The 26,595-nt window shown below is 40.2% G+C and overlaps 1 protein-coding gene across 7 annotated transcripts in view; it reads left to right on the top strand.

Annotated features, from left to right (window-relative positions):
* Positions 1–26,595, top strand: part of pcdh11 (protocadherin 11) — a 718,842-nt gene that overhangs the window by 317,322 nt on the left and 374,925 nt on the right. Inside the window, exon 6 of one of the 7 annotated variants that reach the window (XR_010013508.1) lies at positions 4,324–4,522. The exons of the other annotated variants lie outside the window; for them this stretch is intronic. The gene's annotated coding sequence lies outside the window, so the exon portion shown is untranslated. The remainder of the gene's footprint in view (positions 1–4,323; positions 4,523–26,595) is intronic. 7 annotated transcript variants of the gene reach the window in all.

The following is a 26,595-nucleotide window of genomic DNA, read 5'->3' as shown; positions in this document are numbered from 1 at the left end:
ACACATTAACACCTTAAAAATTTATTATCAGCTTTTTTGTGTTTAGCTGTGACCTTTTATTATTATTATTATTACCATTATTATTACTATTATTATTATTATTACCATTATTATTATTTTTATTATTATTTTTATTATTACCATTATTATTATTACTATTATTATTATTATTACTACTACTATTATTATTATTACCATTATTATTATTATTTTTATTATTATTACCATTATTATTACTATTGTTTATTATTATTTTATTTGTGTATATTTACTGCATTTATTGTTTTTGCTACACGACACAGCAATGATTATTGATAAGAGTAATAATAATAATAATAATTTCTTCATTTTATTATTATTATTTATGATAATAATTATTAAACACACACTGGTGTTCCCAGTCTGAAATCAAAAGTGCTCCAAGGAGGGAACAGTGGTAAACCGGCAACAGGGTCATGGCGCGGCCAAGGCTCACTGATGCACGTGAGGAGCGAAGGCTGGTCAGTGTGGTCCGATCCAACAGACGAGCTACTGTAGCTCAAATTGCTGAAGAAGTTAATGCTGGTTTTGATAGAAAGGTGGCAGAATACACTGTGCATCGCAGTTTGTTGCATTTGGGTCTGCATAGCCGCAGACCTGTCAGGGTGCCCATTAGGGGTGGGCGATATGGCCTTTAAATAATATCACGATATTTTGGGATATTTTTGCGATAACAATATTCACTCGCGATATATAAGAACACTTTTTTAAAAAGTTTATTTTAAAAACACCTTTGTTTTGCAGACACTCAGGAAATCTAAGGTACAAATGTTACTAAATGTACATTAAATTAAGCATCACTTCCAGTAGGGCTGTGCGCTATGGCTAAAAAACTTTATATCTCCATATGCTTTTGAGAAGTGGCGATATACGATACGATATAATGTAAACTTAAAGTACAATGGCAGGTCACTGCTCGTATTTTACCTTATATTGTTTATATAAGTTCTCTTAAAAACACAAAACATTGTACTTCTGATACATTCTGACTAATTACAGTGTTTATATTTTGTATTATTATAAGGCTGTATGTGTATTAATATTGACAACATTTATATTAAACAAACCAGCAGAATCTCACAATCACATTTATACTGTCCGTTTTACTTCAAATAAATGAGCATGAAAAAATCCCGAAAACGTTTAATATTTGATCATGATTTGCTCTGGTCTAAACGTTCTCAGAAGGTAGAAGAACCTGTGTGGTAACCTGTGTGGTAACCTGTGTATTCTGTTTGTTCACTGACAGTTTTGGTTCTCACATCATTCTCAGACTCACGCAGTGACCGACGCTCCTCGTACTCACGCCGGTGCTTTTGCTTTAGGTGCTGAAATAAATGTTATGTTGCCACCGTTTGTCGTCATCGTATTTTTGTACGTTTTGCAAATTACAGTCGTTGTTTGGAGTCTGACCATCTGTATCCGAAACACTTCCACACTAGTGATGTAGCTCCGCTTTTAGGGACTAGTTCATCCTCAGTGCTAACTCCGGTACTACTCTCTGCATTGGTCGCCATTATTTCACTGTTATGCACTTGAGAGCGAGTGACGCGAGTTTGCTAACAGTATCGCGATATGGCAAAAATCATTTCGAGTTTACAACTATACCGGTATTATCGTGAACGATAATATATCGCCCACCCCTAGTGCCCATGCTGACCCCTGTCCACCGCCGAAAGTGCCAACAATGGGCATGTGAGCATCAGAACTGGACCATGGAGCAATGGAAGAAGCCTTCCATCCATGTGGATGTTACTTTGACACGTACCATCTACCTAAGCATTGTTGCAGACCATGTACACCCTTTCATGGAAACGGTATTCCCTGATGGCTGTGGCCTCTTTCAGCAGGATAATGCGCCCTGCCATGAAGCAAAAATGGTTCAGGAATGGTTTGAGGAGCACAACAAAGAGTTTGAGGTGTTGACTTGGCCTTCAAACTCCCCAGATCTCAATCCAATCGAGCATCTGTGGGATGTGCTGGACAAACAAGTCCGATCCATGGAGGCCCCACCTCGCAACTTACGAGGTTTTTTTTTTTTTTTTTTTGGATCAAGTGATATTTTTCCTACTGGATTTTTGAGGCATACACTGAGTTCTTAAATTTTAATTGACTTTGGTCTTTTGTCTTTACGTACTTTGAAGCAAAATCCCCCACACAAGTTTTTACAGACTACACTCGAAGTAGAATGGGTCAGACTGAAAATTGACTTAGTGACGTTCCATTTAGCAGTGTTGTGGGATGCCTTCTATACAAATAAATTTTTTGGTATACTATAGCTGTTCCCATGTTTTGACACATATACTGGAAACATCAAGGCGCTACAACAACTCAGCTGACAAACACAGTATACACATAGACATATAAACTTGTAAATGTCTTTCTATGCTTACTACACCTACTACTGAGTGCCAAACTGTCTCTGGAAGCAACTTTAACACAAGAACTCTTTGGGTGTGTTCGAAAACCTAGGGAGCTGCCTTGCTGTCTTACTGTCTACATAGGCAGCTGACTTAGTAGAGAGGATTTTAATAAGTCAATGACTTATAAGGCAGGTTATTCGAATGCACTACTTAGATAGCGATTCCATCGGGTTTCGCGTTTAGCATTTAGCATTTAGCATCTTGCCATTAAAACCAATAAACTGAGGTAGCACAGCACACTAACGTCAATATAACATCTACCTTCATGTACCGATAACGGTTAAATTTCCTGACAAGCCCGAACTTGCAAATAAAAACACTCGGTACAAGTTTATACAGGTTAAAAATCAGTAATATTTTATTTACGTTTGAAAATAACTCGTTTCTCCGCCCCGTCAGCCATGTTTATTTTTCTGTGAGAGAAGAGCGCCCGACCCGCAATGAATGCTGGGATTGCCTTGATCACTAAGGCAGCGTCGGATGCTCACTCGTTCTTGAGCCAAAATAACATTGAAATATTAAGATGCCTCAGAAGTGAGGATATTAAGGCATCTAGGATTTCGAACAGCCTCCTTCTCGGGAGCGCACACAGGATGATGTAAAATGCTGTCTATGTAGACAGCTCCCTAGCTTTTGGAACACACCCTTTGTTGGACGCCTTCTGAATTGGTTTCTGTCTAATCAGCCACATACAATCCCAAAGCAGAAGAAGCAAATACACTTTACCTGGCTAAAAGCCACATAGTCCCTGTACAAATCATAAGACACGATACACAAAACCAGAAAATTAGCTCTGATTATAATATAAGCTTTTCACACTTACACACGAATGCATTCTCTCTGTTGTCTTGTTACTCGTAATAAGCAATTGCATTTACGCGTAGCCACTGGTATTCCGTCATTAGTTCTTAATTGCTTTAACAGAGCTGCTAAACTAATCAAACCTATAAAGTGTCTCAGAGGTATTATTCAGATTTCCTACAAGTAATAACTTGTAATGAAAAGATTGTTTATAACAGTTTTGTGTGTATAGACCAGGCGTTGTGCTGCTTTTACAACTCTCTGATTGCATTAGAGCTCCGTGAATTGACTGTTGTCATTCAGCGACTAATGATAGTACTTCAGTGAATTCTTAATAACCAAGAATTACGCTACATGCCTTGCAGCGTCCGATGGGGCTTACTGACTTTGTTTTCTACCTGCAAAATCTGTCTTTTATTCCTGCCATTATACTTATTGAAGGAAAATAGGAAGAAAAGACGAGCTGTGATTGGAATTCATGATCATTATGTGTAGAGAATGTCCTAAACCAGGGGCTTCATTTATAATAATGGGCCTTAATCATTATACAAGTAATTTCTCAATTCTCTCCCTATGGCCTGTTAATTAATCATTAAATTTATGCAGATAGGGTGGCACAGAGGCGCAATGAGTAGCGCTGTCGACTCGCAGCAAAAAGTACCTGTGTTAAATTTCAGGGTCCTTCCTGAGTGGAGTTTGCATGATCTCCCCGTGTTCCCATGGGTTACTTCTAGGAGATCCGTTTTCCGTGAGTCTAAATACAGTACATCCAGTCATGTCAATTGGAGCTACTAAAAATTGCCCTGTGTTTGTGTAAACTGTCAACATATCCTGGGTGTTTCATACCTTTCATCTAATAAATCAGACCCACGCCACCGTGACCCACTGGATACCCACTGTGGTGGCAAAACAGACAGTGATTGAATGAATTCATGCAGATGAAATTAAGCACATCAACTACACGTAAACATTTTATATAGGAGTCTCCTGGTCCTCATATCAGGCGTGGCACATTTTACTTCAAATGCTCTTCTTGACACAACCTTCTATATTTATCCAGGCTTGGGGAGGCACTGAGAGTGCATTGACAAGTGCACCTTCCAATGGCCATCAAGGACATTAGCCTATCATCTCTGTGGACACGCCCTACCGGCCCAAATCTGGCGAAACCCTGGATCTTTGGATTTTAGCAGTAGTGGCATGGCATGTATCCATGGTTAAGATTGTGCTGGCTCTGGAGGAGGAACACTATTATATAGGTATATAATAAGCTTTTTTATCCATTAAGATATGCAGTTTATTTGTTATTATTTTATTCATAAATTAATAGGTATGAAAGTCAAAGCAATCTAGTAATTAATTATCAGATTCAATTAAACTTCATTAAGATTGAGTTCAGGGCTCTATGCAGGTTATTGGAGTTCACAACAAACTTGTCAAACCATGTCTTTATGGACCTGTCTTTGTTCACAGAGACATAACCACGCTAGAACAGGATAGAGCCTTTTACGTTAAAAAGGGGTCAAACTTTTGGCCATAAAGTGTAGTTAGATAATGGATTTTGGTGTAAATTATTGGAGTTTCTTGTTCTCTTAACTTTTGATAAAACTTATATATTGGGTACTAAATCCATCAGTGAGAACCTTGGCTGCCTGTTTAGTTCTGTCTTATACAGCATTTACCTTCTACAAATGTACTGATCACTTAAAGCAGTAAAGCCCATCCTTACAACTTAGTCTAGCAGAAACCTTAGGTCTGTGCTCACTGTAGCTTCAGATTCCTGACCTCAAGTATTGGAACCCAATATGGTCTTTTGCTGATATAGCAGAATGGCCTGAATGTTGGAAGAGCTCTCAGATGCTTATCTGCTCAGCATAGTTATTTGAGTCAGTGTGACCATTCCATTCCTCTTTTACCTCTCATTAGGTATTACCTCCCACAGTAGTGTTTCTGTTGTTTGTTTTTGATTGGTTGTTTTGGACCTTCTAAAACCAACCCATCTGGTCCCTACAAATTTGCCATGTTCAAAGCTACTCAGATCACAATATTTCTTTATTCAGTTGTTTAATTAAAGCATAAATTTGATCAATTTACCATAATCTGTATGATGATATAATAGCATAAATAAGCTACTGTACCTAATAAATTGAGCAATGAGTGTTTTTATTCTTAGGATTTCTAAAATATGTACAGTGTACAGTTCCTATACAGAACATCTGTCCTAAACATGCATTTATTTACCATTTTATGAGCTACACATTCCATATAGATCAGGGGTGTCAAACTCATTTTCACCGAGGGCCACATCTGCATTATGGTGGCCCTCAAAGGGCCGATTGTTACGTATCCTGCTGTGATTGCAGTCTGCCTTTTAATTCCTGGACGATTTGTTGTTTTTCTTGGAGGCTAAATTCTGTGTTTGGTGTCAAAATTTATACTGCATATTTATAATGTATATCTACACTTATATTGTACTCCTTTACCACGGACACGGCCTTCATGAAGCACAAACTTGTATTCACTTTCCCATCTTTCATTAAATTACCTCCTTCTGCTTCAATTCTCTGTTTTTGTACATTTTGGGATTATTTGTAAATATTACTCAACATCACTTGTTGGAAAACCGCCTCAGTTAAACACCCATGTGAAAACACTGCCATCTAGTGGCAGGATGCGGTTACTTTTTGGGTCACAAAATCGTCATGCATTGTGGGAGATGCAGTTTATGTACGATTTTAGTGTATTTTAAGACAATCATACGTCTTTTAGGCTCTCATGGGCCACATAAAATGATGTGAGTCTGACACGATATAGATGCTCTTTGTTGGTATACAATTACTGAAAGTAGTCCATCTGTTATTTTGTACACTTTTCTATCCCTCTCCCTCTTTACTACATTCATCGGTTGAAAGACACCCCTTGGTAGTGGATTATTCTTAGCACTGCATTGACACCAACAGAATAATGACATGGTAGTGATTGTCCTACTGATATAAGTATAGCAGGTGTTATACTTATAAAAGTATAAAAGTAAAAAATAGTCACATGCAGATGCCAATTGCAGGTTTAATACATCCAAATCTTTACTAAATCAGCAATTGGAACATCAGTTGAGGCTTTTTTGACCATTATCACTGCCCATGTACAGTCATATTACAGTCCAGATCAGCCTTCATGCTCTTTTGACCGACTGGGCACAAATATCCACATACTTAAAAGTCTTGTGAGAAGCCTTCTCACAGCAGATACTGTTGTAGCTGCAAAGATCACATACAGGTCACTCTATTGAAATACCATTTAATTTTGAATTGAGATGTCCAACAAGCTTATGATCAGGTGTCCAAATACTTTAGCCGTATAAAGAAAAAAAAGTTTCTTTTTTTGTTGGTTTGTCTCTTGTAAGAAGAAAAAAAAAAGCTTTGCTCATTTTCTAAAAGTGTCCTAAGATATTCATAGCAGACATGTTGCTGTGGCAACTGCTTGCCTTAATGGTGGGCTATTTACCCATTAAGACAGAAGCCAGGTTGATGGGCAAATGAATGCAACCTCACAATTCCTCAGGTCATGTGTCCATGAATGTTAAATCTTCACGTGTACATGATTCATAATACTCTTGCCTTCTAGGTCTAGGTAAAAATGGTTTAATGCCATGTGTTGCCAGGAAGACATGGAAATAGTCCTAGATTGGCCCAATATGTAAATATGTACAGTATATACAGGTGCACTTTATTAGGAACATGACATTTATTAGCCATTTTATGAGCTACACTTCTTCTTCTTCTTGTTCCTCAGCCTTTGTCCCGTTTTTCGATTACGGGGTCGGCATTTCCGCCGGTTTCATATGTAAAATGGACTTACGTGTACAAACATTAATCATGTTTACAATCATTACATAGATCAAACATTACGCATTTCTCAAACAGTACCGGAGGGGAAGGAAGAAGGAGATAAGTGGTTTTGATAGACAGATCTATCAGCCAATGGAGATACTCATTAAAGAGATTTCGTGATTTTTTTTTTGTCTTTTCATTGGTCGTTTTGATATCCGCTACTATGGACAGACAGAGATTTATACCCACAATCAACACATGTAAAAAAAAAAAAGTGAAAACCGCTAAAAGTGGAGATACGTGTTTTTCATCGCACAGCAACGATATGCTGGATCAGTAAGATGTCTGGGCAATTTAAAGACCAGGTCAACACCTTGATCTTATGTTCTTTAAACCGTTTCAGACCGATTTCTGCAGTGTCCTGCGCAAACATCATATCCCATGGAGACTCCTGCCTAACCTTGTCCGTCAGCCATTACCAATTCAAACAAGAAAGCTGATTCTTGATGCAGCCTCACTTCCACTTTAAACCTGTCTGTCATTCCTACAGCACATATCATCGCTCTCACACTGTCCTTATATGAATCTTGCAGCACCCTCATATACTTCTTTGCCATTCTCAATTTCCTCATACAATACCACAGCTCCTCTCTTGGCAAACTATTTTAAGCTTTTTCTAGATCTACAAACACTTCTCTTGCTCTTCTTACTCTTCTCAATGAACATTCTCAAAGCAAACATTGCATTTTTTGGCGCACTTTCTCAGATCTTCATCATCTGCATCAGCTCTGCATGTCACTTTTATTCTTAAAAATCAAAACCATTACGCCTCTTCTCAATCCCTTGGGCATCATCTCACATTCCAAGATTTTGTTAAACTATTTTTTCTTCTAAAAAAAAAAAAAAAAAACAGTGGTAGCCTAGTGGGTAGAGCTTTACGCTATCAACCGGAAGATTGGCGGTTCAAATCCAGGCTCTGCTATGCAGCCACTGTTGGGTCCTCGAGCAAGGCCCTTAACCCTGTCTGCTCCAGGGCCGCCGTACGATGGCTGACCCTGCGCTCTGACCCCAGCTTCCAAACAAGCTGGGATATGCGAAGAAAGAATTTAATTGTATTGTACAACTGTATATGTATATATGACAAATAAAGTATATCTTCTTCTAGTTCTACTGCCATCTTTACTAAACATTTCCATTCCTCCACTGGTATGTCATCTGGTTCAACTGCCTTTTCACTCACTCTCCATTCTCTTTATAGCTACCCTCGCTTCCTCCTTGCTAATCTGAGGCCCTCCCTGGCTGACCGTCTCTATGCCATTCAACCTTCTCTCTCTCTCCTCTCTCTCTCTTTCTCTCTGTCATTCTCATTTACTTTATTCATCAGCTCCTCAAAGTACACTTTCTACCTTCTCAGTATACCCTCATCTCCTCATTTGTCAGCACATTGCCATCTGCATTCGTTATTATTCTAACCCAGTTCTCTTTCACTGTCTGGCCAATTAGTACAAGTCTTTTTAACCTTTCTTAGTGTCCGACTTCTCGTACAGTTGCCATACATCTTATCCTTAACCTTTGCTACTTCTCTGTTTGCCTTATGCCACATCTCATTGTAATCCTGTCGACTCTCTTTGTCTCTCTGGAGATTCCAGTTCTTGCTTCTTAAACTTTCTTTAAGTGTCATTTTCTTCCTTCCTCTGCCCAGATGTCACACCATACAGTCCTGGCTGATACCCTCACTACTTTTGCTGTCATTGCCCAGTTTTCTAGCTCCCCTTCACCACCACCAGTGCCTATCCTACCTCTTTGCTAAATTTCACAACACAGACTTCTTCCTTTAACCTCCACCATCTAGTCCTTGGTTTCACCCTCATTCACTTCCTTCTCTTCTCTTCATCTCCACCACCCGCTACCACCTTACAGTCTTCAGTTTCTTTCAGGTTGCATCTATTACATAGGGCATAGTCTACCTATGTGCATCATCCCCCACTTTCACACCGATCAGCCATAACATTAAAACCACCTCCTTGTTTCTACACTCAGTCCATTTTATCAGCTCCACTTACCATATAGAAGCACTTTTGTAGTTCTACAATTACTGACTGTAGTCCATCTGTTTCTCTGCATGCTTTGTTACCTCCTTTCATGCTGTTCTTCAGTGGTCAGGACCCCCACAGAGCAGGTATTATTGAGGTGGTGGATCATTCTCAGCACTGCAGTGACACTGACATGGTGGTGGTGTGTTAGTGTGTGTTGTGCTGGTATGAGTGGATCAGACACAGCAGCGCTGCTGGAGTTTTGGAAATTGTCCACTCATTTTCCACTCTATTAGATACTCCTACCTAGTTGGTCCACCTTGTAGATGTGAAGACAGAGACGATCGCTCATCTATTGCTGCTGTTTGAGTTGGTCATCTTCTAGACCTTCATCAGTGGTCACAAGATGCTGCCCACAGGGTGCTGTTGGCTGGATGTTTTTGGTTGGTGGACTACTATCAGTCCAGCAGTGACACTGAGGTGTTAAAAAACTCCACCAGCATTGCTGTGTCTGATCCACTCATACCAGCACAACACACACTAACACACCACCACTACGTCAGTGTCACTGCAGTGCTGAGAATCATCCACCACCCAAATAATATTTACTCTGTAGTGGTCCTGGGAGAGTCCTGACCATTGAAGAACAGCATGAAGGGGGCTAACAAAGCATGCAGAGAAACAGATGGACTATAGTCAGTAATTGTAGAACTACAAAGTGCTTCTGTATGGTAAGTGGAGGTGGTTGATTGGTGTATATTTCACCGTATTCTTTAATTGTGCATGTAATACAGCCATTTCCATCCAAATCTACCACTATCTGCTCGTCCTTATTGACCTTAACACTGTATCCTAACACACCCCCTCATCACCTCTATTCCCTTCACCAGCATGCTCAGCTCCAATCATAAATCTCTCTGCTTTTGGTACCCTCTCCACAACTTTATCAAACTCACTCCAGAAATCTTCCTTTTCCTTTATCTCACAACCCACTTGTGGGGCATATGCACTGACGACATTCATCAGCACTCCATCAGTTTTAAGCTCCACACTCATCATTCTATAAGACACTCTGTTCACCTCCCCTACATTCTTGATGTACGTTTCTTTCAAGATTACCCCTACCCTATTTCTCTTTTCATATACTTGCTGTTAGAACAGTTTAAAGCCACCTCAGCTGCTCCTTGCCTTACTTCCCTTACACTTGGTCTCTTGCACGCATAGTATGTCAACCCTCATGTCTCTATCATATCAGCTAGCTCATTTCCTTTATCAATCATAGTGCATACGTTCGACATTCCTACTCTCATGTCTACCCCTCCGCCTCTCTATTTCTCTCTGCTTGAGAACAATACTTCTCCTTCTTCTTTCTGGCCCAACAACAGCAGATTCCACCAGTACCCTTCTGACCAACAGTACTAAGGATCACACAGGTAATTATATTATTTTGAATGTCAATCTTCCAATGATTGCTGAAGCTTCTCTAGGCTACATGCTAGGTTGAGGGTAAATGACAGACACCGGTGTATCACGGAATTTTATTATCACTGAAATTATGACGTTCTGAATCCATTATGTGGTCTGGACTTTTTGTTGTACCTCATTTACCTTTGACATATTAAACTATAAAAAGAAGAGCACTAACAATAGTAAGTTCCCTTATTATTTAGTAAATGTCATGCAAGGTCATATCTTCATCCAAATATCATCCAGACTAGTCTTTTCTTATGGTCCTTTTTAAAGCCAAAGTGCTTTTCTTCCTGGTAAATGTCACTGTCAGTCTTTAAGATGAAAACAAGCCTAGGCAGCTTCTAACCTGTCAGTTCATGTTTGTGAATTCTATGTGAGACAGGAGTTTTGATCATCTAAACACACAAGTAAAGCAAACGATAACATTTAAATGTAGATACATCCTCGTTTTTGATTAAGGTTTAATTGACTATGATTGTGAGCACTGGTATCCAGAGATCAGTTATGCCTTGAGAAAGCGCAAAGTTCTTTTATAAGTTCATTCTGGGTTTGACATTATAAAGCTTAATTTACTATGGACAGTGACAAAGTATGTGGACACTTGAGCATGAGCCTGTTAAAAATCATATTCTAGATTCATGGGCATTATTACAGAGTTGACTGTAACAGCCTTCTGGAAAGGCTTTACACAAGACTTTCTAGTGTCTCTTGAATTTTGTGCCCATTTTGTAAAAAGAGCAAGCATGTGGTCAGGCAATGACCTTGGGTGAGAAGGCCTAGCTCACAATAAAAAATGTTTATGTATCCCACAGGCGTAAGACACCCCTTGATTAAGGCATTGTGCAGGTTACTGTACTTTCACACCAAACTCAGTAAACCATATGTATTTATCGACCATGCTTATGACAGTGCTTCAGGGTTTGTGTCATGAACATAACACAAACCATTTATATGTTGCCAAAAGTATTCACTTGCCCATCCAAATAATTGAATTCAGGTGTTCCAATCACTTCCATGGCCACAGGTGTATAAAACCAAGCACCTAGGCATGCAGACTGCTTCTACACACATTTGTGAAAGAATGGGTCATTCTCAGGAGCTCAGTGAATTCCAGCATGGTACCGTGATAGGATGCCACCTGTGCAACAAGTCCGGTCGAGTTTGGTGTGGAAGAACTTAACTGGCCTGCATTAACCCGATAGAACACCTTGGGGATGAATTAGAGCGGAGACTGCGAGCCAGGCCTTCTCGTCCAACATCAGTGTCTGACCTCACAAATGCGCTTCTGGAAGAATGGTCAAAAATTCCCATAAACACACTCCTAAACCTTGTGGAAAGCCTTCTCCGAAGAGTTGAAGCTGTTATAGCTGCAAAGGGTGGGCCAACATGATATTAAACCTTATGGATTAAGAATGGGACGTCACTCAAGTTCATATGCGTGTGAAAGCAGGCGAGCGAATACTTTTGGCAAAATATATATATACAGTATATACCGATCAGCCATAACATTAAAGCCACCTCCTTGTTTCTACACTCACTGTCCATTTTATCAGCTCCACTTACCATATAGAAGCACTTTTACAATTACTGACTGTAGTCCATCTGTTTCTCTGCATGCTTTGTTAGCCCCCTTTCATGCTGTTCTTCAATGGTCAGGACTCTCCCAGGACCACCTGGTATTATTTGGGTGGTGGATCATTCTCAGCACTGCAGTGACACTGACATGGTGGTGGTGTGTTAGTGTGTGTTGTGCTGGTATGAGTGGATAAGACACAGCAGTGCTGATGGAGTTTTTAAACACCTCACTGTCACTGCTGGACTGAGAATAGTCCACCAACCAAAAATATCCAGCCAACAGTGCCCCACCAACTGTTATTTGTAATACATTGTCTTACATTTTCATATTTGTTGTAATGGGTTGCATCTGGATTCTATTTTTCTAAATGTTCAGAGTAACTCGATTATGTTCCTGCATGATGGGATTGTTAAGATTGTCAAGATTAGCCAGCATTTACAGATTGCCTGGAATTCTGGGAAGACCCATCATGGTCAGAATCTAATAATGGCAAAATTGGCTTTTTAAAATAAAACACTAGACAAAATTGCATTACTGGTCAAACCGCTGAATCACATCTTCCATTGGCTGTTAACTTTAAAAATCCAGCCTGCATTATAGAGCATGCTTGAAAGAAACTGCTGCAGTGACTGCCATGACAAATCCTTCTTGAGATCATGGATGAAAAGAAGGGGAGGATCAGCAGACAGTGACTGATAGTTCAGATAAGTCTTGCTGCCAATGAGGAAAGAAGGCAGGTGAAAAAGAGAGAAGAACGATGCCCTTCTGTTCCTCTTTCTTTGTTGTTTAGCCTGGTTAGTGAGTTAGCATAATCGATTTTTATCCTTAGCTCGAACTCAGCCCTTCAGCCAGCTAAGTGATATTTCCTTTCTCTGTCATTGCCCCCTTTCCTTTCACCCCCTGTCAATCTGATCAGGGCTTGGCAGGGTGTTGATTGTTGTTTCTGTTTTACTCTAAGTGTTTCTTGTAGGGACTAATGGCTATTTAGTGTGCCGCTATTTCCTCAATTGGTGTAATTAATCTGGTCCAAACATAACAGAACTCCTGTCATTTCACACTGACTCTAAGCTCTCTGTAGCACACACCAGAATCTCACTACAGATTTCGGTATTGATGTACCATCCATGGTGTGTGTGTGTGTGTGTGTGTGTGTTTATGCATTTGTGTGTTTTCACACAGTTTGGGCTTTCAAAGGTCTGCCGCTTTTACCTCAGGAAAGGGAAAAATAAGCAGATGGCCAGCCTTTAGGGTCCATAGAACATTGTCACCGCTGAATTACAGGCCAAAGGGAGATTATAGATGCATGACAACCTTCATCATCTGAAAAACTAAAAGCAAGGACACTGTATCCAAATGTAGACGTGATTTTTACTCAAGATAAAGTAATTAACAGCATCAAGCAAAACATGTGAGCAATGAGTAAAACCTCATTATCCTGGCATTTTGTTTTGTATCCTCGATACACAAGATTTACCAGTCTACAAGTTTAATGTCAAACACAGTCATGGACAATCTTGCATCTCTAATTCACCTCACTTGCATGTCTTTGGACTGTGTGAGGAAACCAGAGCACCCGGAGGAAACCCACGCAGACACGGGGAGAACTCAGGACCTTCTTGCTGTGAGGCGACAGTGCTACCCACTGAGCCACCGTGCCGCCCTCTATACACTAGTAGGAGAGACGTGTGTATACATACACCAACTAGGCATAACATTATGACCACTGACAGGTGAAGTGAATAACACTGATTATCTCTTCATCACGGCACCTGTTAGTGGGTGGGATATATTAGGCAGCAGGTGAACATTTTATCCTCAAAGTTGATGTGTTAGAAGCAGGAAAAATGGCCAAGAGTAAGGATTTGAGCGAGTTTGACAAGGGCCAAATTGTGATGGCTAGAGGGTCAGAGCATCTCCAAAACTGCAGCTCTTGTGTGGTGTTCCCGGTCTGCAGTGGTCAGTATCTATCAAAAGTGGTCCAAGGAAGGAACATGTCTAGACGACTGGGTCAGAGCATCTCCAAAACTGCAGCTCTTGTGTGGTTGTTCCCGGTCTGCAGTGGTCAGTATCTATCAACAGTGGTCCAAGGAAGGAACATGTCTAGACGACTGGGTCAGAGCATCTCCAAAACTGCAGCTCTTGTGTGGTGTTCCCGGTCTGCAGTGGTCAGTATCTATCAAAAGTGGTCCAAGGAAGGAACAGTGGTAAACCAGCGACAGGGTCATGGGCGGCCAGGGCTCACTGATGCACGTGGGGAGCGAAGGCTGGCCCGTGTGGTCCGATCCAACAGACGATCTACTGTAGCTCAAATTGCTGAAGAAGTTAATGCTGGTTCTGATAGAAAGGTGTCAGACTCCATACCTCGATAGGTCAGGGCTGTTTTGGCAGCAAAAAGGGGACCAACACAATATTAGGAAGGTGGTCATAATGTTATGCTTAATCGGTGTACCAACCATAGAGTTTTAACTGACTGTCGCAAAAGGGACCACCATAGGACCGGATCTGTCTAGACAGTGGTTGGGTGATGGACCGTTCTCAGCAGTGCAGTGACACTAACATGATAATAACATGGTAGCATTTAGTGTTCTGGTATCAGAGTAACTTACTGGCCTCTTTATTAGAAACCCATCCTTTTCACACTCACTGTGGGTGTAGTTCTTAACACAATCTTTTACTTTTTCCCCCTTGGCTTTATATTTGTGGTTGAAGCACCAATTCCCATCAAGCTCTGACACTAAGTTGTTTAAAAATCCCAACACCTCTTCGGTCAACACCTCTCCACTGTAGAATATATTGTTCTGTTTGTATCTGGGTCATTTTCCATTTGTGTGTGTTAGAAAAAAATGAATGAGTTTTTTTTCGTCCTGTCCGCTGAGGACCTTACCCAGCCGTAGCCTTTTCAGAAATAACAGCTGTTTCTATTTACATAATGGCAGCGGGATGTCACTTCATATCATCGCTCCTGAGACTGTCAGAAGTTGTTAATCCAAGTCCGTCTGTGGGCCACGCTGTCACGTCCAGCAAAGGAACATGGACGATCCGTGCATACAGCGATCCTACATTCACAAACACATGCGCACGGTTTATTATATCCTGGAATACATCTCGAGTAGGTGGCGTTCAATCTCACAGGTTCACAATGCTTTAATCCTACTGTTATTAACGCTGCATTCTTCAGCACCCTGACTTCTTTTTGGTAACTCACCTGTTTTGTGAGCTAACGGGCCTCAGGTAAATACTGACACCTACACACAGATGTGTATAACGGTGCACCACGTAGTGAGGATGACAGACAGAAAGAAGTTGCTGGGGGCTTGAGTTTTAATCTCAGTCTTTGTTCAGTGTCTGAGAAGTTTTGAATTTTCTCTTCAGGTCTGCATTGGTGCCCTCCAGGTACTTCAGTGTTCTTCTACCTTCAAAAAAACAGGACAAATGGTGGATTGAAATTTTGAAATAACCCCTAATCCTAGGTCTAAATAAAGGAGTAAATGCACTAAGTGTTCAGTTTCCTGGCATCTGCCAAATAGCCAAATGAAGACTGATTTATTTCTTTAATTCTTCAGAGTCCACTAATAGTCTGTTTGAAAACATGGTTTGTCAACTTAAGTTCTGGACGCCCACTGACATCCAGATTCAAAACTTCTAAAACACACCTGATCCAAGTCATGAGTGCTTGATATGGATTTCAAAGTGATGTGCTGGGAATGGGGAAGTCATGGTACAACTGTCCAACCAGCAAGTTTCAACTCACGCTTCCCTTATATATATATACTATACACAAACACACACACACACACACACACCGATCAGCCATAACATTAAAACCACCTCCTTGTTTCTACACTCACTGTCCATTTTATCAGCTCCACTTACCATATATGAGCACTTTGATATATGAGCACAATTACGGACTGTAGTCCATCTGTTTCTCTGCATGCTTTTTTAGCCTGCTTTCACCCTGTTCTTCTATGGTCAGGACCCCCACAGAGCAGGTATTATTTAGGTGGTGAATGATTCTCAGCACTGTAGTGTCACTGACATGGTGGTGGTGTGTTAGTGTGTGTTGTGCTGGTATGAGTGGATCAGACACAGTAGCGCTGCTGGAGATTTTATATACCGCGTCCACTCACTGTCCACTCTATTAGACACTCCTACCTAGTTGGTCCACCTTGTAGATGTAAAGTCAGAGACGATCGCTCATCTATTGCTGCTGTTTAAGTTGGTCATCTTTTAGACCTTCATCAGTGGTCACAGGACGCTGCCCATTTGGCGCTGTTGGCTGGATATTTTTGGTTGGTGGACTATTCTCAGTCCAGCAGTGACATCAGCATTGCTGTGTCTTATCCACTCATACTAGTACAACACACACTAACACACCACCACCATGTCAGTGTCACTGCAGTGCTGAGAATGATCCACCACCCAAATAATACCTGCTCTGTAGTGGCCCTGTGAGAGTCCTGACCACTGAAGAACAGCATGAAAATGGGCTAACAAAGCATGCAGAGAAATAGATGGACTACAGTCAGTAATTGTAGAACTACAAAGTGCTCCTATATGGCAAGTGAGGCCAATAAACTGGACAATGTGTGTAGAAACAAGGAGGTGGTTTTAATGTTATGGCTGATCGGTGTATATAGATATATAAACTTTAGGCTAGTATTCCTTTCCGTGCCAGTAGTAAGTGCAGCATCTAAGTAGTGTTAACACGGTACTCACTTCACTACATGTCAGTCGTGTTATGTAAGCTTTTTTTGTAAGGAGCTGTTCCACATTTTGATTTGTTCATTTCAGTAAACAGAACTAGTCTGGCAGAAACTTTAAATCTTGACTGGTTGGAATAAAACCTCCTGTGATAGTTCCACATTATCAGGACCCAGTAGGAAACATTCTACTGCCAGGGTGTAACAGATGCATGTATAAAAAGTGTGTGTTTGGCATAAATATTAAATGGCAGCGAGAAGGCTGCTTGAAGGGTACCATCTGCCCTCTACTGGCCATTAAAAAGTCAAACCCATTCTGCAAACGTCCTCCATCAGATCAGTGCTGCATCCAGTCCCTCCAGCTCTTAAACGCCAGTAAAATGAAGCACTGTGCTGCGACTGAATAGTGATCCGGGCTATCAGGATTGAAGACTGGATGATGAAGAATAATTCTTGTTTACTGTACAGCGAGACGTCCCGCCATTGATCGGAGGAATTGGGTTTCATCAATGGGAGGCCGTGTCTGTGTCTCTGGGTTTCGTTCTTGAAGCATCTCCTGCACAATAAGCCTTCTGTTTAGCCACCATGTGTGCATTATACAATTGGGACCTTATTATGGTCTAAAATGCACAGGCTTCTGAAATCATATTCAAGGTCATAAGATTCACTGCTGAAAAAGCCTCGATCTAAGTCTTTCAAGTATGCATAGCGGGATCAGTGAGTTTACGGTTCGAGATTCTCCTTATATAGTGCAGATTGAGCCGTAAGACAACTCGCCAGGTGTTACATGTAAGATGTAGGGGCTGTCTTGCTGTGAAGGATGAGCATTGCATCAGATAGCAGGAAGAAGGGTGAGAAAATTAACCGTGACGTGCTGCCATTGTGCAGACTGCTGCTGGATTGAAAACGTATATGGTCCTGTGGTAAAAGAGATTCTGTTCTCTATTGTTCATTCTGTATTGTAATATTTCTTTCATACTGCAATTCATCTGTTAATGACGGGGGATAAAAAATGCCAGGATTCTCCTCAGCAGCACTTTCAGCCTCTCTCTCTCTCTCTCTCTCTCTCTCTCTCTCTCTCTCTCTCTCTCTCTCTAAATATACAACCCCAAATCAGAAAAGTATGGAATCAGGGACAGTATGGAAAAATGCAAATAACACCAAAATGCAGTGTTCCTTACATTTACTTTGACTTTTATTTGATTGCAGACAGTTTGAACCCAAGATATTTCATGTTTTGTATGCTCAGTTTCATTTCATTTATTAATATACCTCCATTCCTGCATTTCAGGCCTGCAACACATATCAAAAAAAGTTGGGCTAATAATGAGCAATATACAGCTGGTAATAAAGTGAAAAAACTAAATAATCATGTGATTCCAAACAGATTATGTCAACAGGTGATTGTAATCATGATTTGGTACAAAAGCAGCATCCAGGAAAGGCTGAGTTTGATGAGCAAAGATGATCAGAGGATCTCCAGTTTGTCAACAAATGCAAGAGAAAATGATTAAAATATTTAAAAACAATGTACCTCAAAGAATGATCGGAAGGGATTTGCATATTTCTCCCTCTACAGTGCATAATATCATTAAACCATTCAAGGAATCGGGAGGTAAAGGCCTCCCAGTGCGTAAAGGTTAAGGGCGCAAGCTTAAGCTGAACGCTCATGATCTTTGATCCTTCAGACGGCACTGCATCAAGAACCACCACTCCGCAATAGCTGATATAACCACATGGGTGAGGGATTACTTTGGCAAACCTTTGTCAAGCACTACAATACAGAGTTACATGCACAAATGCCACTTTAATCTTTACTGTGCAAAAAAGTAGCATTATGTTAACCATGTCCAGAAGTGGCATCAACTTCTCTGGGCTCAGAGGCATCTAGAATGGACCATCACACAGTGGAAACATGTATTGTGGTCAGATGAATATTCCAAGCATTGAGCATTCCAAGTCTTTTTTTTGGAAAAAGTGGAACCCGTGTGCTCCAGAACAAAGATGAAAAGGACCATCCAGACTGTTATCAGCAACAAGTCCAAAAGCCAGGGTCTGTCATGGTATGGGGCTGTGTCAGTGCCCTTGGCAAATGTAATTTACACTTCTGTGATGGCAGCATTAATGCATAAAAGTACATTGAGATCTTAGAGCAACATATGCTGCCTTCGAGAGACGTCCATGCATTTTTCAATAAGACAATACAAAACCACCTGCTGCACACATTAAAAGGCATGGCTGTGGAAGAAGAGGGTACGGGTACTGGACTGACCTGCCTGCAGTCCTGACCTGTCCCCAATGCAGAATGTGTGAAGTATTTTGAAACGAAAAATGCGACAATGACGACCCCGTACTGTTGCACATCTTAAGACGTATTTGCTCACTTTGTATCCACGGTGCCAAAACGTCTTTTAAGCGTGGTGAAAAGGAATGGCAACATTATAAAGTGGTGAACGCTGCAGGCCTGAAATGCAGGAATGGATGTTTACTAATAAATCAAATGAAACTGACCAGACAAAACATGAAATATCTCAGGTTTAGCCCGTCTGCAATTAAATACAAGTCAGAATAAATGTAAGAAACTCTGTCTTTTTTATTATTTGCATTTCCCATACTGTCCCAACTTTTTCTGATTTGGGGTTGTATATTTCCATGTCTGTAATAACACCAGCTTACGAGTGGAGGCATGGGCAGTACAAACAATCCTCAAATCCTTTAAAAATACAGTCCTAAGCAAGTCGTAGACACCCTACCTTTGTCCACAGGATCTCAATTCGATAACAGGTTCAATAACCTTCCTACCTCACACAGTGTGTCGGCCCTGCCAGTAGACTTTCAGTTCACAGCTAACTCTGTCCCAGGCACTGACAGGTTGTAGACCTATATATTCTTATACACTTAGAATACAGTTTACTTAGATAGTAAGCTATCCAGGGCGGCACAGTGGCTCGGTGGGTAGCACTGTCGCCTCACAGCAAGAAGGTCCTGGGTTCGATCCCCAGACGGGGGCGGTCTGGGTCCTTTCTGTGCAGAGTTTGCATGTTCTCCCCGTGTCTGAGTGGGTTTTCTCCGGGTGCTCCGGTTTCCTCCCACAGTCCAAAAACATGCAGTCAAGGTTAATTGGAGATACTTATTTGCCCTATAGGTGAATTGGTGTGTGTGTGTGTGTGTGTCTGCCCTGCGATGGACTGGCGCCCCGTCCAGGGTGTTACTGTGTGCTTTGTTCCCATTGAAAAGCTGGGATAAGCTCCAGCACCAACCTTCGCCCAGAAACCATTGCGAAAGCTCTTGACAAGCTAAAACAATATAATTAACGTTGTGCACGTCATACTGTACATACGCTGCAATTTTGCTGATTTAAATATTTACTTTACAATGATAATACAACCCTACCTTATTCAGTGTGCCGGCTGAGTCTGTTTCTTCACATCATAGAAATTTGGTGTTCAATATCAGTTACAGCTAGGGATGTCCCGATCCGATCTCAAAGATCGGAATCGGGGCCGATCAAGGCATTTTTTAACTGATCAGTATCGGCTTTACTAAGGCCGATCCTAAACCTGATCCTTTGTTTTACGTCAGCATGTCATCTGTGTGAAAATACTTTAAATTGGAAAGTGAAACAAGTCCAACAGTGAAGTGTAATGTCTGCAATGCGAGCGTTTCACGAGGCGGTAGGAGCAGAGCTGCGTTCATTACTGTAGAATTTTACTATTTATATGGTGTGTGAGTCAAGGATCACACCGGTTTACAAAACAACGTAGTGATGCACTTGCTTAATAAAGAAATAAATACACGGTATATTCACAAATCATCGGGAGCATAACACTTTATTAACTTCTTCTGTTATGGTACCGAATAGCGGACAGCTAGAGTCATCACATTAGCCAAGCACGCTATTCCATGCACTATGGAAGCCCCAAAGGGTCAAAACACTCTCACTTCGCGTAGAAACGTCCATCAAACCATTGTCACAATACAACCACAGAAAAGTTTGTTACAGTTACAACACGCATACAAGTACGGTGGCTCATAAGAAACAAACCAGATATCATTTAACCAAACGATCTACAATTACTACCAATTTGATACGGCACCTAAAAAATAAACACTCAGCCGAATACATTGAGTTTATTATTATATGATGAGAAGAGGAACCGACTGTCCGCTAACACGGCAGAGATGCTGATTTTCCTCAAAAAGAACCTTCACTTCATTTTGAGTGTTCTAGTTTTACTACTACAATGCTGCACTAAGTTTGTTTACTTTTATTTTGTAAAAATAAAAGAACATTAAGCAATAGCTTGGATGCAGGCAATTTTTTTCCTACAGCACTGCAGAGCTATTCAGTTGTTAAACATATACATTGGATTAATTTGAATAACTGTAATGTACTTGAAGTGTGCACTGTGTGAACAGTATTATCTAGTTCTTATCTAGACAATATCTAGAAAATTCAAGTATCAGTTTGAAACTCAGTATCGGATCGGGATCAAAATTAATGATCGGGATTGGGAACAAAATAACATGATCGGGACATCCCTAGTTACAGCTAGTCGTATATCATTAGTGATATTAGTGACAGCCCAAACTATTGATGTAGATTGCTTATCGGCATCGTTGCTATCGGAATAGATGGCCTCGGCCGAAACCACGCAGTCATTGTTTTTGTCACTGATTTGTCTTCACTGTTAGGCCTATTTTGAAGTTTTGTTAGCCAACGGTCTGAGCTGAATAACATTCGACATGCGTGTGTGTGTGTGGTCAGCGAGACTAATCAAATATTGGTTAAAACCCCTGTCCTAAATGCACCCACAGGTACTTTTCTCATAGCTTTTAGAACTTTTCCTATTATGTAGTGTGCTGCCTATATCCACATGTACTTTTCTCATTTGTCTGCTGCATTTTTGATGCCAATAGGTTCCCCTCTCATATGTATTATTAAAATATTTTATTCTAACAGGCTCTGTGGGAATTTTTGCACATTCACCTTTTCAGTCAAAAGAACATTTGTGAGGTCAGACACATATTAAACAAGAAGGTCTGACTTTAATATTATGGAGGAGTGTCAAGTTTTACATCAATGCATTGAGAGACTAAGCCTTTTATTATAAAAAATAGCTTGTGAATTACAAGGGTGTGAAAAAAGGGGCCAGATCTGATATTCGGCAGATCCCTCCTACTTAACGAACAAGCGAAAATGAACACACTTCTTGAACATGACAATGGTAACTTCATAAACTAATCACAACACGAAAAACAAATCATGGTATTTGCTACATCACTTTGAACACATTATATTAACCATTAATCCTATATTAACTCATAATTCTGTTTCGGCCATGGGCGCACTGCATCATGGGAATACAGCACCAGTGGTGTATAAAGTATAAAAGTACAAGTATCTTACCAGAAATTTACTTTGATAGAAGTAACCTCTTAGAATATGACTTGGGTAAAAGCAATTTTCTGATATTAAATGTACTTAAGTATTGAAAGTAGAAGTACAAGTCTTCTTCTTCCTCGGCCTTTGTCCCGTTCGGTTGCGGGGTCGGCTCTCGGCGGATCATGATCCGCATTGATTTGGCACAATTTTTACGCCGGATGCCCTTCCTGACACAACCCTCCCTATTTTACCCGGGCTTGGGACCGGCACTACAATGCACTGGTTTGTGCATCTAGCGGCTAGGTATCTTATAGGACAATTCAGTGTTTCCAATTAGCCTGGTGGCATGTTTTTGGACTGCGGGAGGAAACCAGAGCACCCGGAGGAAACCCACGTGGACACTGGGAGAACATGCAAACTCCGCACAGAAAGGACCCGGACCGCTCCACCTGGGGATCGAACCCAGGACCTTCTTGCTGTGAGGCGACAGTGCTACCCACTAAGCCACCGTGCCGCCCTGAAAGTAGAAGTACAAGTAAATGCTGCTAATAAAAAATATCAAGAGTGTTCATTAAACATGTAAACCACCTTAACAATGAAGTCTATCCTATACCTACAGAATAACAAGATCTTCATAACATAATAATTTACAGATGTGGTGGAACTTTTCCTTTCATACAGCATAGAAGCATATTGCAGTAAGAACAACTAAGTCGTTTTACATAGATCTTTTTATACCCTATAGCCCTCTCCATCGCTAACCCTTCCTCCTCCTCGGAGTCGCACACACAAAGAGAATCAGTAAGATGCTATGAAACATATTCAAAAATAAGAAGATACATATTGGCGCCACAGAGTCTGCTATGTTCTAAATAATTCTGGTCTTGTGATGCGATAATCTGTCCTTCTTAGGTATCTTTTGTTTTTACATCCTTGTTATGTTCGCACGTTCTATCTGATTGTTCTTTTCTGTGACCTGTCACAGTACTCTTATTAACCTTACTGCTGAAAATGTGAAAACCATCTTACACTTTATGATTACTAAATATGTGAAAATACGTTATATGATTTTATAAGAAGCCCCTTACTCATATTCATTTCTATCACAGAACAAAATACATTTTCTTTCGTCCCTCTTAACATGATTTGTGCCAAATCATGATTACAATCACATTCCAAAATGTTGGGACAGGGCAATTTAGAGCTGGTAATAAGGTAAAAAAAAAAAAAACTATTTCAAACAGGTTATGTCAACAGGTGATTGTAATCATGATTTAAGCTCCATTGTTAAGGTGGTTTACATGCTTAAAGAACCATCTTTATTTAAAATGTCGACCGTGTACGTTTTTATTAACAGCATTTACTTGTACAGTGGTACCTTGAAACTCAACGTCAGTTGGTTCTGGGAGTGGCGTTGAGTTTAAAATGCGTTGAGTTTTAAAATACTTTTTCCCTTAAGGATGCACTGTACAAAATAATGTTAATTTTACTTAAAAATATAGTGCAACATTTTTGCATGCTTATTTTTGTGTATACTCTATTTAAGATTTTAAGTCATTTTTACTAAAAATTTTTAGTACTAAAAAATCTGATTTTCACTTCTCTGTCTTTACATTAAAAAAAAACGTGTTTCTCCAGTTAGTAAAACTAAGCTTCTTCTTTTCAACTTACTTAATGTTTTAAGATGACTGAGTAATAATTTGAGTTAATATTCCAGCTACTGTATGGGAAACCTGTTAATGCGTTCCATGGTCCAGTGGACTTGCACATATTTTAGGTTAATGTAAAATAACGGGGTTGTTTTTGACACTTATACACTGAAAATACAAAAACACTGGAATAAAAAGATGATTCTGAACCTCGAGCTGTAACACAAGTTTAAAAGTGAAACAGTGAGGACAATTCAGATAAACACAGATACATGTGGATGCTTTCAGAGTGAATCTGATGGTTATTCCACACAAATTCAGATTTGTCTCATATTCGCACTTTGATGACGTTTTACTGCACCACTCATGCCAAGCGCTGAACAAAGCGACTGTTCATTGTTTATTTGAAATTAAATCGTTGAGTTACAAGGTACAACTGTACAACTACTTTCAATACTTAAGTACATTTAATATCAGAAAATTACTTTTGATACCTAAGTACATTAAACATCAGATACGTTAAGACTTTTACACAAGTAATATTCTAAAAGGTGACTTTTACTTCTATCAAAGTAAATTTCTGGTAAGATACTTGCACTTTTATACTTTATACACCACTGGTGCTGTATTCCCATGATGCGGCGCTCCCACATAAACATACATGTGTGTGTATGTGTGTGTGTGATTTTTTTATAAAAAAAAGAACATACAGTATGTTTTTACTTATGTAAAACTTAATCAATATCTGTGCCTGACATCGCAGATGTTCTTTTGACTAGATAGGTGAATGGGTGAAACTCATCTTCTTAATAGTAAGTGTATAATTGATAATAGGTGTATAATTAAAATATTTTTTTGCCTTTGTGGCAAGAGTTTGAGGAAGGCCCTATCCTGCTTCAAATTATGGTGTTCCTGTGCTAACCTTAAAGCAAAGTTACTAAAAACATTAGTTTGATGTGAAGGAACTTATGTGGCTTACATAAAGCCCTAACCTCAGTGCTACCGAACACTTCAATTGCAGGGCAAACCTTTTTGTCCAGCATTAATATATCATACATCACATTCATATGGCAGCTGAACAAATCCTTACACAGAAAACTAATGGCTACTAATGACAAAAAATGTCTGCAATTATATTCTTCCACTTATCTCTCTCAACTGACCCTAAATGCTCTGTATCAGACAAATACCATCTCATTTTCCAGAGCCTCACTTTATTTTGACACAGGTGTTAATGATTTGATTAGTTCATGAGTCGAGGTAAATTACTCCAGCGATTTCCTAACCCAGGCTGTCTGCCCATATCAAGTTATTGACCCAATTAAAACTGGAGGCATAACAGTTCATAGAATGGCTTGCATCATGCCTCTAGTAAAGTAACGTAAACTCATTAGCCCAAAAAACAGCCTCTGGTGGTCATTGACGAACCCATGATCCAGTGCAGATTTCATTAAAAAAAGAAGCTCATCTTCATTGATCAAACTAAGAACAGGATGGAAGGGCTCAGCAGGAGGAGTAGCTCGGTGCTGATCAAAGAGCTTCACATGCCTTTCCAGACTGCAGGGAGGAGTGTGTACTCACGCCCCCTTTTTGACAGTTTGTCTGACAGCATGCACCAATGCTAATTCACAGGCCCTCACGATTTTTTTCTTCTTTAAATTCATTGGTAATACTTTATACACAACTGTGAATAGTATATGCTTAAATAAAACAGAATCGAAATGTTATTCATTCATTGTCTGCTTTATCACCACTTTATCCTGATCAGGGTCACGGTGAGTCTGATTCACAGGGCGAAAGGCAGGAAACACCTTAGACATATCACCGCAACACACACTCATGCACAAACACACACAATTTCTAAGGCATTGATTGTCCTGACTGCATGTGTATATATATATATATATATATACTGTATATTAGGGTTGGGCGATATTGCCGATTTTCATACCGTCATACCGTCTTCAGAAAATACAGCGGTATACGGTATTACCGGGGGGGGGGCTGGTTGCGGACGTCTCTCTGTTAGTAAGGTGTCGTTCGCGAGGGATCCGATTCTATTGAACAGAGCCGTTCCAATGAACCGAGTTGCATCTCTGGGAGCCATTATATATATGTTTTATAGGTTTTCATTTTTGCGGCGTTCTTTTGCACCCATTCTGCTTCACATCAGTACGGGGAATTAAGCAGTCATAATAAAAACTGTTTATTGTCGGAATTCAAATCCGAAACACTTTTAGTATCACGAGGAGTGACCGCGACACACACACACACACAGAGATAATATTATATTGTATAAACTTGCACAAGTGTGTTTTTTTGCAAGTTCGGGCTTGTCAGTGAATGTAACCGTATTCGGTACACGGAGATGTTATAGTGGCATGCTAGTGCATTGTGTCACCCCATCCCATGGTTTTGAATGGCAAGATGCTAATTGTTAGCTTAGCAAGCAAAACCCGATGTAATCGCTGTCTACGTAGCGCGTTCGAATAACCTGCCTTATAATAAGTCATTGACTTATTAGAATCCTCTCTACTGAGGCAGCTGCCTATGTAGGCAGTAAGACAGCAAGGCAGCTCCCTAGGTGTTTGAAAATTTTTTTGTCATTCTTTTGTGTTATCACCTCAAACAGTGAGCACCCCCACAACCAATCGGTTAGCTCCAACCGCCTACCACTCCCACCCC

This window comes from Trichomycterus rosablanca, chromosome 8 (genome assembly GCF_030014385.1).
Source record: "Trichomycterus rosablanca isolate fTriRos1 chromosome 8, fTriRos1.hap1, whole genome shotgun sequence".
Classification (NCBI taxonomy): Eukaryota; Metazoa; Chordata; class Actinopteri; order Siluriformes; family Trichomycteridae; genus Trichomycterus; species Trichomycterus rosablanca.
This window is presented reverse-complemented; position numbering and strand designations above follow the sequence as displayed.